We start from the raw sequence: 17,198 nt of genomic DNA, 5'->3' as shown, positions 1-17,198 counted from the left end.
CAAAACTGGGTTGTGATATTCACTGTTAAATGTAACCTACATTTACAAAATAAGGCAGTACCTCAGACCTTGATGAGAAATGATCATTAAATGGCCTGTTTGAGGCAATGAAGCAGTAAGTTCATTGAAAAACTAAAGCACAAAGACATCATGGGACTTCCTTGGAAGACCAGTAGATAGGACTCTACGCTTCCACTACAGGGGGCATGGGTTCTATCCCTGGATGGGAAACTAAGACCCCACAGGCTGGAATGTGGCCAAAAGATAAATAAAGCACAAAGACATCATTACCTGAAAAGTCAGAACAACTCATTGATTCTAGCCCCAGGGATTCTGCTTACCTTAGTCTGGAGACTCTTGGAATCATTACTTTGTAAAGTCTTCCCAGGAGACTTCATGAACAACCATAGGTAAGTGAAATCACTCAGTTGTGCCCCAGTCTTTGCGACCCCATGGACTGTAGCCTGCCAGGCTCCTCTGTCCATGGAATTCTCCAGGACAGAATACTGGAGTGGGTAGCCATTCCCTTTTCTAGGGGATCTTCCCAACCCAGGATTGAACCCAAGTCTCCTGCACTGCAGGCAGATTCTTTACCATCTGAGCTACCAGGGAAGCCCAACCATGGGTGAAGACCACCAAGAAACTGGGGGGAAGGGGTGAATTGGGGGAAGGGGTTTTAGTGGGAGTGGGCATGGCTGACAACGAGCTGGTAGTAGATTCAAGGATGTTCACTAGACTCATTATTCACCCACAATACCTTCATGTTTTATGCACTTTCTATATAGATGCTATATTTCATAGAGTCTTACTTTTTATTATGGAGAATTTAAAACATACACTAAGGCTTCCCTGGTGGCTCAGATGGTAAAGAATCTGCCTGCAATGCAGGAGACCTGGTTTGATCCGTGGGTTGGGTGGATTCCCTGGAGGAGGGAATGGCTATCAACTCCAGTATTCTTGCCTGGAGAATCCCCAAGGACAGAGGAGCCTGGAAGGCTACAGTCTATGAAGTTGCAAAGAGTAAGACATGATTGAGCAACTAACATTTTCACTAAAACATACATTAAGTAAACAAATGCATAAATGCATCTCCTATGCCACCACTCAGGTCCCCAAATATCCAACAAGTGTTCAGATTATCTCCATAAGTGTCATACATTTTTTAAAAACTTTTTTTTCAGGATTTAAAGAAGGTCTTCACCTTTGTTATGGGCTGATTTGTCTTCCAGGTCTTATATCTCAGCACTTCTCACACTTTTACATGCACATGAATTTTCTAGGGATCTTGTAAAAATATACATTCTAATCAAGTAGGTTTAGGACAGGGCCTGAGAGTCTCCATTTCTGACACAGTCCCAGCACGTGATACCGGTGCTGAAGGTCTGAGGACCACACTTTAAGTAGCAAAGTTCTATTTCATAATAAGAGGAAATATTTTTTAAAGTCATGTTGACGTCTTTGGGCTGACCCAGGGATTTGGCAGACAAAGCCCTGCTGGCTGGGAGGGAGCAGCCTATCACCTTCTCATGAAGTGCAATTGATAATCATGCCTGCTGTGGGTGTTTATTTATTTATTTATTTATTTTTCAGATCAGAAATGGACAAATTCTTAGAAAAGTATAACTTTCCAAAACTGAACCAGGAAGAAATAGAAGATCTTAACAGACCCATCACAAGCACGGAAATCGAAACTGTAATCAGAAATCTTCCAGCAAACAAAAGCCCAGGATCAGACGGCTTCACAGCTGAATTCTACCAAAAATTTAGAGAAGAGCTAACACCTATCCTACTCAAACTCTTCCAGAAAATTGCAGAAGAAGGTAAACTTCCAAACTCACTCTATGAGGCCACCATCACACTAATTGCAAAACCAGACAAAGGTGCCACAAAAATAGAAAACTACAGGCCAATATCACTGATGAACATAGATGCAAAAATCCTTAATAAAATTCTAGCAAACAGAATCCAACAACATGTTAAAAAGATCATACATCATGACCAAGTGGGCTTTATCCCAGGAATGCAAGGTTTTTTTAATATCCACAAATCAATCAATGTAATACACCACATTAACAAATTGAAAGATAAAAACCATATGATTATCTCAATAGATGCAGAAAAAGCCTTTGACAAAATTCAACATCCATTTATGATAAAAACCCTGCTGCGGGTGTTTTAATGCCAAAGGCAACATCTGAGCTCCTAGAATTGGTATCTGACACCCTGACCATCCAGAGGTTCATCCCGGCAGGGTCTGGTCCTCCTGAAACCAGAGGTCACAATCCTCAGATCCTCCAAAGAACATTGATTTGTTCAGTTTCTGGCAGGCAGGCAGAAACGCAAGCTGCGGAAATAAAGCAGTTACCTTTTCTTGCAGTTATAGGTTTAATTAAAAAGCCCTGTGCTGCCAGATTCAAAGTACCCTCCACTGATCTGCGAGACCTATTGATTGCTTAGCTCTCCCCACAAGACATAGTGGAGAGAAGACTTTATCTTCCCTTAATCAGACTTTCTTCCCTCAGATCCAGTCCTGACAGGGCTGCTGCCTTCTTCTCACCCACTTGGCATCTCCTGGTGCTCAGCCTGCCCCGGGCACGGTGGGCAGCACCAGCATCAGCCACACGAGCTGGGAGGTCTGTGCCCCAGGGAAATGGCGGCATCGTCAGCATCACCATGGCAAACGTGTATGGAGCCTGCACTACATGCCAGGCACTGTGCCAAATACTACTTCAAATGCATGCTCTCTTCGGATACATTAATGTAACTCATTGTTCAGCGGGTTATGATTCCCTGATTGTCTGATCTCATGTCATCTATACCGGGCATTTGTTCTCTGTCATACCGCCTGTTCTATTTTCACCACAGCCCTTGTTATTATCTGAAACCATATGTATTTCTTTTCCTACCCGATCATTGTCTCTGCCTCTGGATGGTAAATTTCATAAGGGCAGAGATTTTGCCTCTCTCATTCAGAATAGAATCCCCGGCACCTAAAACAGCCTGAGAAAGTTTTGTCACACAGAAAGTTCTCAATAAATGTTGAGAAGGTTCATCCACGTTGTCACATATCACAGATTTTCCTTTTTCTAAGGCTGAATAGTATCCCACTGTATGTATGATACACCACATTTCTTTATCCATTTGTCAGTTGACAGGCACAGGTTGTTTCTCTGTCTTGGCTATTGAGGATACTGCTACAGTGACCATGGGAGCGCCAAAGCCAAAATCTTGACTTTTTAAAATAATTTTTATTTATTTATTTATTTTTGGCTGGGCTGGGTCTTCACTGCTGTGTGGGCTTTTCTCCCGTTGCAGCAAGCAGGGGCTACTCTCTAGTTGCGATACACGGGCTTCTCATTGCAACACTTTCCCCTGTTTCAGAGCACAACCTGGAGGGCACACAGGCTTCAGTAGCTGCTGCTTGCGGGCTTCAGTGGTTATGGTTTCCGGACTCGAGAGCACAGCCTCAGTAGTTATGGCGCATGGGCTTACTTGCTTCACAGCATGTGGGATCTTCCTGGATCAGGGATCAAACCCGTATCTCCTGCATTGGCAGGTGGATTCATTACCACTGAGCCATGTAAGGAAGCCCCAAAATCTTGATGTTTGATTCTTTTGGATAAATACCCAAAGATAGTATTCCTGGATCATATAGAACTTCTATTTTGAAATTTTTGAAAAATCTCCACACAGCTGTTTTCCATATCAACTGTACTGCTGTGCATTCTCATCAATAGCGTACAAGTTTCCAATATCTCCACATCCTTGTCAAGATTTGCTGTCTTCTTGTCAAAAGGGTAGATCTCATGTTAAATGTTCTTACCATAATAAAATATAATTTTAAATAAATACATGTGGGCTGGATTTGGTTTATCACATTCACTTCTCCCAGCAGCCCTATGAGCGCACTAGCCTTATACCCATTTTACAGATGAGGAAACTGAGGTGTAGGTAGGATAAGCAACTCACACAAATGTCTGGCACAGGAAGGTGTAGGGCCCAGGCTGAAACCTGAGGCTCTCTAACTCCAGCAAAGCTTCTTAACCTGGGGTCCATGAGCATGTAACCTGGAGTCAGTGAACTTGGATGGGAAAAGAACATTACCTCTTAATTTTCTGAACACCTAACTGAAATGTCACATTTCCTTCAATGATGACTGTCAGCGGCAAACTGCAATAGTGTCTGCAGCCCTGATGACTTTGTCACCAGTTGAAATCAAAGATACTTCCATCTCCTATTATGTATGTTGCAGATATCTTAGAACATCATTTATACTCATCCTTTGCTTGAAGTTGCAATCATAATAATGCAGCTGACCCACCACCTGATCTTATGCGGTGTGTTAGTAAAGAAACACAATTTGGCTTTGTAATAGTGTGTTAACTGTATTTCAATATAATTGGTTGCCTGAAGTAAGCCAAAGACAAATACTGCCTGGTCCACTTGTATCTTATATGTGGAATCTTAAACATGTCAAACTCATAGCATAGAGAGTTCAAAAAGTGGCTTCCAGGGGATGGGGGCGGGGGAAACAGGGAGAGGTTAGGGAGAGGGTATAAATTTTCAGTTATAGGATGAATAAGTTCTGAGGATCTAATATGTAGCATGGTAACTATAGTTGATAATATGGTATTATAAAATTGAAATGTGCTAAGAAGTAGAACTTAAATGTTGCCACCAAAAAAAGAAAGAGGTAAATACGTGAGGTGATGGATGTGTTAATTAACTTAATGGTGGGAGTCCTTTCACATGTACACGTATATCATGTATCAAATCATCACACTGAACATGTAAAACTTTACGGTTTGCTGATTAAACCTCAATAAAGCTAAATATACATCATAGGAATGTACTTATATGGTTGCCTTTGTAATCCTGTGGATTCTATCTAAAAGCACTACTCTGAGATAGAGTTCAGGCACAAAAAAGACTAAGAATCAGGCTCTGGAGTCCATGCTCTGACCTCCGAGGTGGGCAGTAGGAGGAGCCCTGCCCAGTACTGCAGCTCTCTTCCCTTCAAGAGTGGGGACACCAAGCCCAGCGTGGGGAAGTGACCGGGCGGACACACAGGGAGGTAGAGTCTGGGTCTCAGCTAGAATCCGGGTTCTCCCACTCCCAGCCCAGCGCTTTGCAGCTGTACCACACTGCCACCTAGGGACACAAAGCGTTTCAAACCTGCCGCAGCCCAGCCGACTCTGGGCAGTAGCCAAGGGATGGGCAATCCGGAGGCCGCTGATCAGTGGACGGACGAGGGCTCCAGTTCACGGCGCTGCAGTGACTTGCATTCACTCGCTCATGCAAAACAGTCATTAATCGCTCACACACTGCCCTGCTGGTGAGGAGGCAAATAAGGTCAGTCACCTTGAAAAGCAACTGGGAGGATTTCCCTGTTGGTCCAGTGGTTAAGAATCCGCCTGCCAATGCAGGAGACATGGGTTCGATCCCTGATCTGGGAATTAAGATCCCACATATTGCAGGACAACTAAACCCGTGCGCCACAACTACTGAAGCCCACGCACCTAGAGCCGGTGCTCTGCAGCAAGAGAAACCACGGCAATGAGAAGCCCGGACACCGCATCTAGAGAAAGCCCAGGCACAGCAACGAAGAGCCAGCACAGCCAAAAATAAAATGCTTTTTTAAAACATTTTTTTTTTAAAGAAAAGCAACTGGGAAGTGCCTAGTAAAAAAAGAGGCTAGGCATCTCATTTGACAGTGATGCCACCACCCCCACCCACAGTGTACAACCCAGAACAGTGGGTCTCAACCCTGGATGCACATTCAAACCACCTGGAAGCTTCTAAAACTACTGTTGGGACTTCTCTGGAGTCCTGGTTGGGGCACCACGCTCCCAATGCACAGGATCTGGGTTCAATCCCTGGTCAGGGACCTAGAACCCTCATGCCACAACTAGGAACTGGCATGGCCAAATAAACATTAAAAAGAAGGAAAAACCACTGTTGCTTACCTCCAGATCAGTCTATTGAAATCTTTTAAGATTTCAGAAAATCTTAAAATCTTGAGAAATGAATTAAGGATCTTTGGGGGTGGGGCACCGTTGTGATTGTAAAAACTTCCAGGTGATTTTCTCTGCAGCCAAGCTGAGAACCACCGACCTCAGGAATTTCTGAATGTAGGCATGACAGCATCCATGTGGTAAGCTCACTGGAGTACCCTTTACAGCAGAAAGGAAACAGGCATAATGCAAATATCCATCAATACAGGAATAGCTTGACAGACAAAATGATGGAATACTATACAGAAGTTAAGAGAAACTAACTTGATCCACTTTATCAGCAAGGATTGGTCTTAGAAAAACAGGTGAAAAAAATCAAGCTACAAAATATACAATATAGCATGATATATCTTTGGGTCTTAAAAAATCAATCCTAAAGGAAATCAGTCCTGGATATTCATTGGGAGGACTGATGTTGAAACTGAAGCTCCAATACTTTGGCCACCTGATGTGAAGAACTGACTCACTGGATAAGACCCCAATGCTAGGAAAGATTGAAGGCAGAAGAAGGGGATGACAGAGGATGAGATGGTTGGATGACATCACCAACTCAATGGACATGAGTTTGAAGAAGCTCTGAGAGTTGATGATGGACAGGGAAGCCTGGTGTGCTGCAGTCCATGGGGTTGAAAAGAGTCAGACACGACTGAGCGACTGAATTGAACTGAACTGATAAGATGCACACAGATTATCTGAAAGCATTTTAAGGTCCTTAAGGAGACATACCATGTTTGTATCAGTGAGGGGTTGGAATTAAGGATGGGAACTAAAGAGACTTTAGTTTTGTATTCTTTTTTAAGGAGAAGGTACTCATTCTTTACACAAGCTATTTTAGTTGATTCTAAAAATTAGTATATTTTAAAATATTCCAGTGCTTTCCATGTATCGTACTAGATGTGGGAGAAATGAACCTGAATAGGAAACTTCACAGCAGATGGTCCAGAGAAGAAAGACAAAGCAGCTAGAAGACAGTGCTTTCCTCCTTCGATAGGAGAAGCGCTGTGGAGGACAGAGGAGGCACTCCCAACTGTCCTGCTTACTACTTGCTGTGTAACAAATCATGCCAACAGTCAGTAGCATAAAATAGCCCTTTTATTACGCTCACGGGCTTTTTGGATCAGGAATTCCGACAGGATGACAGTGGGAATGTTCCATGATGTCTGGACCTCCAGCTGAGAAATCTAAAGGGTTGGCGGTGACTAGGTGGCCACTGGAATCACCTGGAGGCGGCCTCACTCACATCTGGCGCCTGATGCTGGCTGTCTGCCAGGAGCTCCACTGGGTTACTGTCCAGAACACCTCCAGGGGCCTCTCCATGAAGTCTCTCCATGTGTGCTAATTTGGGCTTCCTCGAAGCCCGGGATTGGGCCCCAAGAAAAGATAAAAGTGTGTGATGATTTTATGCTCTAGCATCAGGAGTCATGTAGTAGTCACATAGCATCATTTCTGCTACACTCTTTAGGTGGAAGCAGTCACAAAGGTATGTCCAAATTCAAAGGGAGAGGACGTAAGTCCCAGCCCTCTATGGGAGGAGTGTCAAGGTCACCCTGTAAGGAGAGTATGTGGGATGACACATCGTTGCCACCATCTTTGGAAGATGCAATCTGCCACACTAACCTACCCCTTGGGGTGGAAGGGATGGTGGTGTCAAACTGGACTTCCTGGACAAAATGAAATCCAAGCTGAGGCTTAAAGGACAACTGGGAGTTGACCTGGAAAAGGACAAGATCATTCTTTGCCAAGGAAACAACAAGGCCAAGTCCTAGTGTAAAAATGAGGGCATGCGCACATAGCATACTTAGGAAGCTATCACGAGTGGGCCTGGAGGAAGTGGTGCAAGTTGAGACTGAGAAGTGGGCAGGGGTCAGATGGTGTGAGATCTCTTAGGCCACATTAAGATTGGGGTCTTTTTTAAAAATTAATTAATTATCTTTGGCTGCATTGAGTCTTCATTGCTGTGCAAGGGCTTTCTCTCGCTGTAGTGGCTTCTCTGGTTGAGGAGCACAGGCTCTGGGGCGCTCAGGCTTCAGTAGTTCCAGCGCTTAAGCTCAGCAGTTGTGGCACATGTGCTTAGTTGCCCCACGGCGAGTGGTATCTTAGTTCCCAGATGAGGAATCGAACCTGTGTCCCCTGCATTGACAGATGGATCCTTATATTGAACACTGGGCCTCCACGGAAGTCCCAAGGATTTTGGTCTTGATGCTCAAGGCAAGGGGAGCCACTGAAGTGTGTTGAGCCTCACACTGTATCCTCTTGGGTGGGTAATGAAGGGAGGGAATAAGAGAGGAGGCAGAGAGGCCAGCAAGGCAGCCACTGGGTGACAGGTGACAGTGACAGTGCAGGTAAGAGAAGCGCACAGAGCCAACAGATGCTTTGGAGGCAAAACTGATGAATTTGCTAATGGATTCTGTGATGGAGTAAAGAATTTAAGAATATGTCCCTTCAGTCAGGCAACTTCTAGCTCTGTGGGGTCCAGGCTTGGCGGACTAATCCCAGGCCTGCACCCCTTCACATTTTCCCTGGTCCAGCACTTTCTGGGTCAAGAAAATGCTGGCTAAAGAAGGAGAGAAGGACAGGGAGAAGACCCCGAGGTTCAGTATATCTCAGATCAAAGACCAAAATTATATTCTTGGGGGAATTCTCTGGTGGCTCAGTGGTAAGGACTCCGCACTTTCACTGCTGTGGCCCCGGGTTCAATCCCTGGTCAGAGAACTATGATGCAAGCGGTGAGGCCAAAAGCAAACAAACAAAATGATCCTCCTGGATCACCACATCTGAGTCCCTCATGCCCCAAAACTCATTATCCTACCATGGCACCCGCTGACAATTAGTGGGAAATTGTATAGACAGCTCCTGATTGGATCTAATTTCCTTGACCTGGAGCATCATGAATCAATTACTCTGAATAAATCAACTTTAATGCCTTGACACTCGGCCCTCTGTGAAGGCACCCCCTCCTTTCCACACATCCTTCTTTCTTCCCCATTAAATAAATTGTGAGCTGTTTGTCTACTGGGACATAGATATTTCATTAGTGATTAAAGAAGCAGGTCTGCTCATCTCCTTAGTGGTGAGTCACAGATGACTCTGGTCCCAACCCCTACTCCAGGTATGGGTCCCAGACTTTGCCCAAGGAGTGGAGTGTCCTGCCCTGTGTCCTGGTGACCTAAAGCCAGACATCCTCAGAACAGAGCTCCCAAGTGTCAGCTACACTGGACACATTGCTCCAGGCCACAGCTCCAGGCATGAACCCTCAGCCACAAAGCTCTCATTCAAGAACAAATACAGGAGGCCTGCTCCATGCTCCAGGCACTAGTCCAGAACCCCTCACCCTCAAAGAGCTTAATTCATACAGAGAGAGATACAAAAGGAACAAAAACACATAGTATGAGGGAGTCCCTGGTGGTCCAGTAGTTAGGATTCAGCACTTTCACTGCCCAGACCTAGGTTCAATACCTGGTCAGGGAGCTAAAATCCTGCCAGCGGCACAGCATGCCCAAAAAAAAAAAAAAAATACAAACATAGTATGAAGATGGTAAGACATCCTGTGGGAAAAATTTTCGATGAAGAAGTGGACAGGAATTCCCAGGAGGTGGGGAAAGAGAATGAGCATTGCAACTTGAAAGTGTCTTTAGGGACTGTCTTGTTGAGAAGGTGACTTTTGAGAAAAACTGAGGGAGCGAGGGCAGAAGCCATGGGGATGTGGAGAAAAATCCAAGGAGAGGAGAGAGCACAGCACGTGTAAGTGTCCTGGGGCAGGAGGTGGGGTGCCAGAGCAAAACAGCGTATCCGGGGGCAGGAGGTGGAGGGTGCTGGAGGAATACAGGGTGCCCTGGGGCAGGAGATGGGTGGTTCTGGAGAAACATGGGGTGTCCTGGGACAGGAGGTGGGGGCTGCTGGAGCAACACCGGGGCTAGTGAACCTGAGGGAGAGGGAGGGAGGGGACAGTAGTAAGTGGTGACGGCAGAGAGGTGATGGGAAGCTGGAGGACAGGGAGACTTTCAGGCCAGTGGGAAGGTATGACTTTGACTCTGAAGGTGATGACAAGTCACTGGCAGTTTAAAAGATCACTCTAGTTGCTGCTGCTGCCGCTGCTGCTATGGTGATGATCATGGTGATGACAATAATGATGATGGTTGTGATGGACCTTCTCGCTGTCATGTTAAAGTTCTGGTTTTCTTATGTTTTGTCCAGCATCTAATCTCTTCCTCTTAAACCCTGGTGCTCCCATGGCAAGGCCCCATTTTGAATAGCTTTGGGCTCTGACCTGCTTCAACCAAATTTCAAGACCTTTTTCTGGAGAATATCACACTTACCTCGTGACTTCCAACCCCATTCTGTAGATGGCTGCTTCCTTTGCAAATTCTGCATTCACCTCTATTTTTAAAAGAAAACTCTTGTTGCCTCTGGTTTTCTGTTGAAATAAGAATTTGCTGGTACTTTCCAATCTCTAACCAAAATCTAGAACTTCCTGTGGCCCAGCTGAGCACCACTTCCCTTCTACCACTACCCCTTCTGCCCCCTAGCCAATGGGTGCCCTGACCTGGGCCCTCTTGTTGTCAGCTCCTCCCTCCTCCAGTTGTAGGCCTGCATGCCAACTAAGGGGTGTCACCTGCCACTTCCTGACCCCTAAACCCCATGAGATCCAGCACCAGAGGCAGCCCCACCCAACAAACTCCTCTTCCTGTGCCCACACCCACCCCCATTTTCTTCCAGAATAGGTGTGTGGGGCTGGATGAATCGTGTACTGAAAAAAACCCAGCACCAGGTCAGACACACCCAGGTTCCAATCTCAGCTCTGATCCAATTGGCCGTGTGGCCTCAGGCTGGTGGCTTCTCCTCTCTGACCCTGCCTTTTCAAATCACTGCTGTGCATTCACAGCTGGGCCTCCTATTTGAAATTCCACGAGGCCAGGAAAGACCTCTTCAGTGTCCCAAGTCAGACCACAAAATTCCTGGATCTCCTAGATTTCAGGTGGGGAAAAATGGACTTTACCTGTTTGCTCTGCCTGGTTGAAAGAGGGCTCTTAAAAGGTTCTAGCACCTGAAGACAGGGTCCCTTAACACAAGACCTCCTCAATTAATTTAGAAGAGAAGCAACTGTCAACAGGATGCTTTGTCCACAAGCCAGCTTGCTTCAGAGGCTTCTCAGAGAAGGAAATACTTTTGCCTGAGGCCTGAGACCTCTCCTCCACAAAGGCACCTAACCCAGCCCTGGGAGAGATAGGAAGCCTTCCACAGGCAGCCCAGAGTTATCCAAGCAGAGGGAGAAGGGACAGGCAAGCTGGTGCAAGGGCCTAGAAGATCAGACAGCTCTCGCCTCCTAAGAGATAGACCCATTCCCAAGGCTGCAGATGTCCACTGGGCAGGATGCAGGCTCCTGAATCTGTACCCCGCCCCGGCCTCTCCCCCAGATATCAGGCCCAGGCCCAGGGATGTTTAACTTGGCAGCCCAAACTCAAAGCAGTAAAGCCAACTCTTGCTTTTCTCCCCCATGCTGTTCTTTCTCCCCTGTTTTCCCACTTTCTCAGGCTGACTTTCATCAGAGTTCAGAGTCCACACAAGGTGCTTGCTGCCAGCTGGCACCCCAGCTTCAAATGAATCCCTAGTCCTCCAGGGATGGGATAGCAGACAGAGAAAGGTGTGGTACCCCTGGGGTCAACTAGCCAACAGGAGGAGGAGGGAGCTGGTGGGCAAGCATGAGCAACAGGAGGTCTAAGGGAACCAGGCATGAAATGCAATCTCTCTCAAGACACTCCCCAGAAGCTGCCTTAGAGTCAGCTAAACTCACAAAGGCCTAGTGTGCATTGTGTCAATGAATTTTTGTGATCGTTAGTGTTTTTTTAAACAGAGGATGTGACATGCTACAGGTCAGAGGCATCCAAGAAACAGAGGCCACAGTGTAGGAAAGCCAGGGGTCAGCAGCAATCCTAGAGAGGCCTTGGAGCTCCTCAAGAGTGGGGTAGAGGTGGGGCAGAAGAAGGGACATTCAGGGACATTTGACCATGATCACAAGGTCTCAGATAACATCTAGTGTACATTAGGAAGTGAAGGGGCAGAATATAATCATAATAGAAAAGGGGTAATAATATTAGAAATGCTAGTAATAGGGGTACTATAGGCAGGCCAAGTGCTTTCCAATCAGCAAAAAGAGAAAAGCAACCTAGACACTCAATAAAAGGTATTACCAGTTATTCTCATTGTGTATATATGATGTATATTCGTGTGTATATACATGTACATATACGAATACTCACTGGAAGGACTGACGCTAAAGCGGAAGCTCCAATACTCTGGCCACCTGATGTGAAGAGCTGACTCACTGAAGAAGACCCCAAGCTGGGAAAGATTGAAAGCAGGAGGAGAAGGGGGCAACAGAGGATGAGATGGTTGGATGGCATCACTGACTCAATGGACATGAGTTTGAGCAAACTCCAGGAGCTAGTGAAGGACAGGGAAGCCTGGAGTGCTGCAGTCCATGGGGTCACAAAGAGTCGGACACAACTGAGCGACTGAACAACGAACAACAACATGTACATGCATATCAACATATACATACTTCAGCATGTATGATAGGCGTCAGTGTGTATGTGTGTGTGTATGATATATATCACTGTCTATATATCGGTACATATACGTATGTCAGCATATGTGATATACATTAGTAGAGTAACATCTCCAACTTGTTTCCTTAGGAACTTATTTTTTGGCCACACTGTGCAGCTTACTGGATCTTAGCTCTCCAACCAGAGACTGAACGCAGGCCCTGGAAGTGAAAGAGCTGAGTCCTAATTCACTGGACCACCAGGAAATTCCCAGAAACTGTTTTTTTATTGAAGTACAGTTGATTTACAAAGTTGTGTTAATTTCTGCTGGAGCAGCAAAGTGATTCAGTTATATTTATATATATATATGTATATATATATATTCTTTTTTTTTCTATTCTTTTCCATTATGGTTCCCTGTGTTGTACTAGGACTTTGTTGTTTATCCACTCTATATGAAATAGTTTACAACTGCTAACCCCAATGGAGAAGGAAATGGCACCCCACTCCAGTACTCTTGCCTGGAAAATCCCATGGACGGAGGAGCCTGGTAGGCTGCAGCCCATGGGGTTGCGAAGAGTCGGACACAACTGAGCGATTTCACTTTCACTTTTCACTTTCATGCATTGGAGAAGGAAACGGCAACCCACTCCAGTGTTCTTGCCTGGAGAATCCCAGGGACAGAGGAGCTTGGTGGGCTGCTGTCTATGGAGTCGCACAGGGTCGGACACGACTGAAGCGACTTAGCAGCAGCAGCAGCTAACCTCTAACTCCCACCCCATCCCTCTCCTTCCCCCTCCACCTTGGCAACCACAATTTGTTCCCTACCTCTGTGAGTCTATCCTTAGAAACATTTTTTCACTGAAACCTAGAATAGATACAAATCATCCAATTCAAACTTCCGAGGTTAATGAGGTTTCTCACTGGCCTAGGGGATGCCTTCAAGTTCAAGGCTTAATCAGACTTTGCAGAAGGGGTGGACTGGCCAGCGCTTCCCTCTGATACAGGGAGGACATTGATTCCCCAGTTGGATGACCACAGGGCTTAGTAATGTTTTCAGTTCCCGTGAAGGCGGGTGGGGCAGAGGGAAGAGAAGCAGCTCGGACCGGATGCCAGGACCTCAGCCTGACCAGTTTATTGCTCTGTTTTGCAGATGGGGAAACAAGCCCAGAAGGGTATGCTACATAATGGCTGTTGGCGGGGGGGGGGGGGGGGGGGGGGATGGCTCTAAGTTAGGTGCAAGGCCAATGAGGACAGGAACTCCCTGTGTTTTTCTTGTTCATCTTCAGAGCCTATCACGGGTGCTCAAAACCATCTGTTGGATGGATGGATGGAGTGAACCTGTCTTCCAAACCTCGAACCAACTCTCAGCTGTCTCAAAGCTAGTGGGTGCCCACTTCCCTTCCTCCCTTCTCCTGCCTCCTCCTCTCCCCGTTGGCTGGTAAATGCTCTACCCCAGCGTCTCACCCACTCTTCAGGCTGGTCGTGGGCTAGTTCAGGACATTTGCGGTCATGTGCTGCCACCTACAGGGAGTCTTGCGGTACTGCAGAGAGAGGAGCCCTGTTTGACTCAGGTCTCACATTACGCAGAAAAAGAAACAAGCATGAAAAAGCATTTGGCAAGGATTTGGTAAAGGCCACGGTTAACTGGGGGATGGTCTAGGTGTATAATCTGCTTTAAAAAGAGTAAAAAATTGGGCTAATTTAGGTACACTGGGCCCAGGGATGTTAGGTCAGGTAGAGCAGGAGAGGGCAGGGGGAGGGAACAACCAAGGACAGAACGAGTTTCTATCTAGGAGTCGCTCATTTCACTTCAAAACAACCATGCAACACGTGTGTCCAGGTAGCATTATTACTTTAAAAAAAAGAATAGAGGATCTGTAAAGGCAATTTGTAAAGTCTGAAACAAAAGAGCTCAATAAAACAGGAACCAACAGAGGCTTAGTTGCTCCCTTGGCATGTGGAATCTTCCCAGACCAGGGATGGAACCCGTGTCCCCTGCATTGGCAGGTGGATTCCGATCCACTTTACCACCAGTAGTCATATATGGATGTGACAGTTGGACCTTAAAAATGCTGAATGCTGAAGAAGTGATGCTTTGAAATTGTGATGCTGGAGAAGACTGTTGAGGGTCCCTCAAGAGTCAAATCAGTCAATCCTAAAAGGAATCTACCCTAAATGATGTTCATTGGAAGGACTGATGCTGAAGTTCCAATACTTTGGCCACCCGATGTGAAGAGCCCACTCATTGGAAAAGGCCCTGATGCTGGGAAAGATTGAAGGCAAAAGGAGAACAGGGCAGCAGAGGATAAGATGGTGAGATAGCATCGCCGACTTAATGGACATGAATTTGGGCAAACTCTGGGAGATAATAAAGGACAGAGAAACCTGGTGTGTTGCAGATCATGGGGTGACAGAGTCGGACACGACTTAGCAGCTGAACAACAACAAAAGATGATAAATGGAAGATGAAGTTGACGAGAATGTGGCTGAGCCAGTGAGACAGATGGTGCAGATCTTAAGTTTACTGGAGGTGGACACATCAGAACTGGGGGTAATCGGTACTATAGATTCTCACGCAAGATAAGAAAGAGACTCATAAATCCTGGATGATTTGTCCAAGTAAACTCAATTGAGATCAGAACTAGGACCAAAATCTCTACCTCCTAAGGTGGATGATGACTAGCACAGGACTCAGCAACAGAGAAGAGTCTGGCAAAGTCAGACCTTGAATGATGGAGAGCCTGTCACGTGCCCACACTGGGTCAGGTGCTGGGGTTGCCAAGATGAACAGGGAGCTCCCAGTTTGATGGTACAGCTTGATACAGAAGCAGTCATGGTGCCCTGAGATAAAGTACTACAAGACAAAGGTTATGTGAATAAAGAAGTCTACTCTACCCTTCCACCAAAAAAAAAAAAAACAGGAATCAAGACAGCTCAGAAGGTCCCAGCTAGAGGGACCCAGGAGCTCGCACAAGGGTTCCAACCCTTGCCGCAGAGGTGTCTCTACATGAGACAAGTCCCTGCAATGGAGCCTGATTATGCGGCCACCTCAGAAGTGGGGTCCAGGTTTGGTAGGCCCAGCACTGCAAAGTGTCAGATAAAAGTCATTGCCCCAAGAAAGGGATGCCGAACCCCAAAGCAACAGGTGTCCCCACTCCACAGGTGAGGAAACCAAGTCTCGGTTTTGATGTGGCTGGCATTGGTCGGGTCTTTGTGTAGGTTTCAAGAAAGAGAAACATTCTCAGGTGTCATTACATGAATGAGAAAACCAAAGTCTGAGCCACCCAAGTCTCAACCGGCCTCTCAGAGGCTGGAACAGCTTTGGGTTACAGCCATAGCTCCAGTCACCCGACAGCAGCTCTGTAACTCAGGGGCCCCAGCTCGGTACTCCGCATCCACCATCACAGTGACTCAGCACCTCTGGGTCTTGGCCTGTCCCTCTGCTCTCCCCACTCCTCTCTGTCTCATTACTCACAGTTCTTGTTCATTTGTGGCTCCTACTCATCCATCACTTTTGTTGACTCAAGGCTTCAACTTAGAACTTTCCTCTGAGTGTCTCTGCTTCTGCCCCTGATGCTGATCCTCATCCTTTCTCCATGTCTCAGATTCAAATTCTGCAGAAGAAAGGACCTCAATTGTTCCGTTGGTCCCCAGGACCCTTATGGGTTGGATTTTCCCACCCTGAGCCACCCCACAATCCTCTGACCGGCCTAGATGTTGCCTGCTCTTGGTGGGGTTCCATTCCTTTCCAAACAGCCATATCCTGAGTCCTAAGGGCAAAGTGGGTAACTCAGAGCAAAGAAACCCTCTGAAGGGGCTATGGGGGTGCAGGATAGGCAAGTGTAACAGGCTCTTCTACAAGCCAGCTTGTACATGACAGAATCTGAGTCCAGGTTTTCTGCTCCCAAGTCTTTCCCACCTGAGTACACAGGCTGTCCTGCCCCATGGGATCAAGAAATAATAATAACTAATACTGACTGAGCACCATATGTCAAGCATCATTCTAGCTTTCCACTGAGTATCTCAGGACTGACTGCAATCCTTCTTTAATTGTGCTCATTTCACAGAAAATAAAACTCATCTATAAAGACTAAATTACAGGCTCAAAGTTATACTCCTAGTAAGTGTCAAAAGGTGATCTGAACCCAAGCCTATTTGAGTTTATAAAGGAAAATAAAAAGGAATACAGAGAGAGCCCTTTGCTGGGGGGAAGCTATAATTGCCTAGATTTGAACTTTCCAATATGGAACCACTAACCAAATGTGCTACTGAGCCCCTGATATGTGTCTGGTCCAAAGTGATGTGCTGTGACTGTAAAATACACAGCGGATTTCAAGGATTTGTTACCAAAATAGAACTGAAATATCTCATTAATAATGTTTAACACTGAATGAGAATAATGTTTACCGTTTAGGAGAGTTAATGATTTCTGTGGGCATCAGCTCCATTAGCAATAATACCAGCTTAAGGAGTGGTAGTAATTTCTATATAATAACATTGTATATTATATACTGATCAAACTCTATGCTTAATTTCTGTTTTATTTCAATGAAAACTCCCATAAAAATAATGGTTTACATTGATTGCAGCTTTAAATGATACTATTTAGGATATATTGAGTCCAATAAAATATATT

At 45.9% G+C, this 17,198-nt stretch overlaps 1 long non-coding RNA gene and 1 other non-coding gene across 3 annotated transcripts in view; one reads left to right on the top strand and one right to left on the bottom strand.

The window, feature by feature from the left end:
- The window catches only part of LOC145532082 (uncharacterized), a 52,624-nt gene extending 35,658 nt beyond the window's left edge, over positions 1–16,966 (bottom strand). Inside the window, exon 1 of one of the 2 annotated variants that reach the window (XR_014072971.1) lies at positions 16,038–16,966. This is a non-coding gene — a long non-coding RNA (uncharacterized LOC145532082). Of the gene's footprint in view, positions 1–10,330; positions 10,532–16,037 lie in introns of those variants that run through there. The other variant, XR_014072970.1, reaches the window with a different exon arrangement.
- Positions 8,654–8,726, top strand: TRNAE-UUC (transfer RNA glutamic acid (anticodon UUC)). Its single transcript has one exon. It is a non-coding gene; the product is annotated as a tRNA-Glu (tRNA).
- Positions 16,967–17,198: the final 232 nt, after the last annotated feature.

This window comes from Giraffa tippelskirchi, chromosome 13 (genome assembly GCF_054371585.1).
Source record: "Giraffa tippelskirchi isolate mGirTip1 chromosome 13, T2T-mGirTip1v1.2.pri, whole genome shotgun sequence".
Classification (NCBI taxonomy): domain Eukaryota; kingdom Metazoa; phylum Chordata; class Mammalia; order Artiodactyla; family Giraffidae; genus Giraffa; species Giraffa tippelskirchi.
This window is presented reverse-complemented; position numbering and strand designations above follow the sequence as displayed.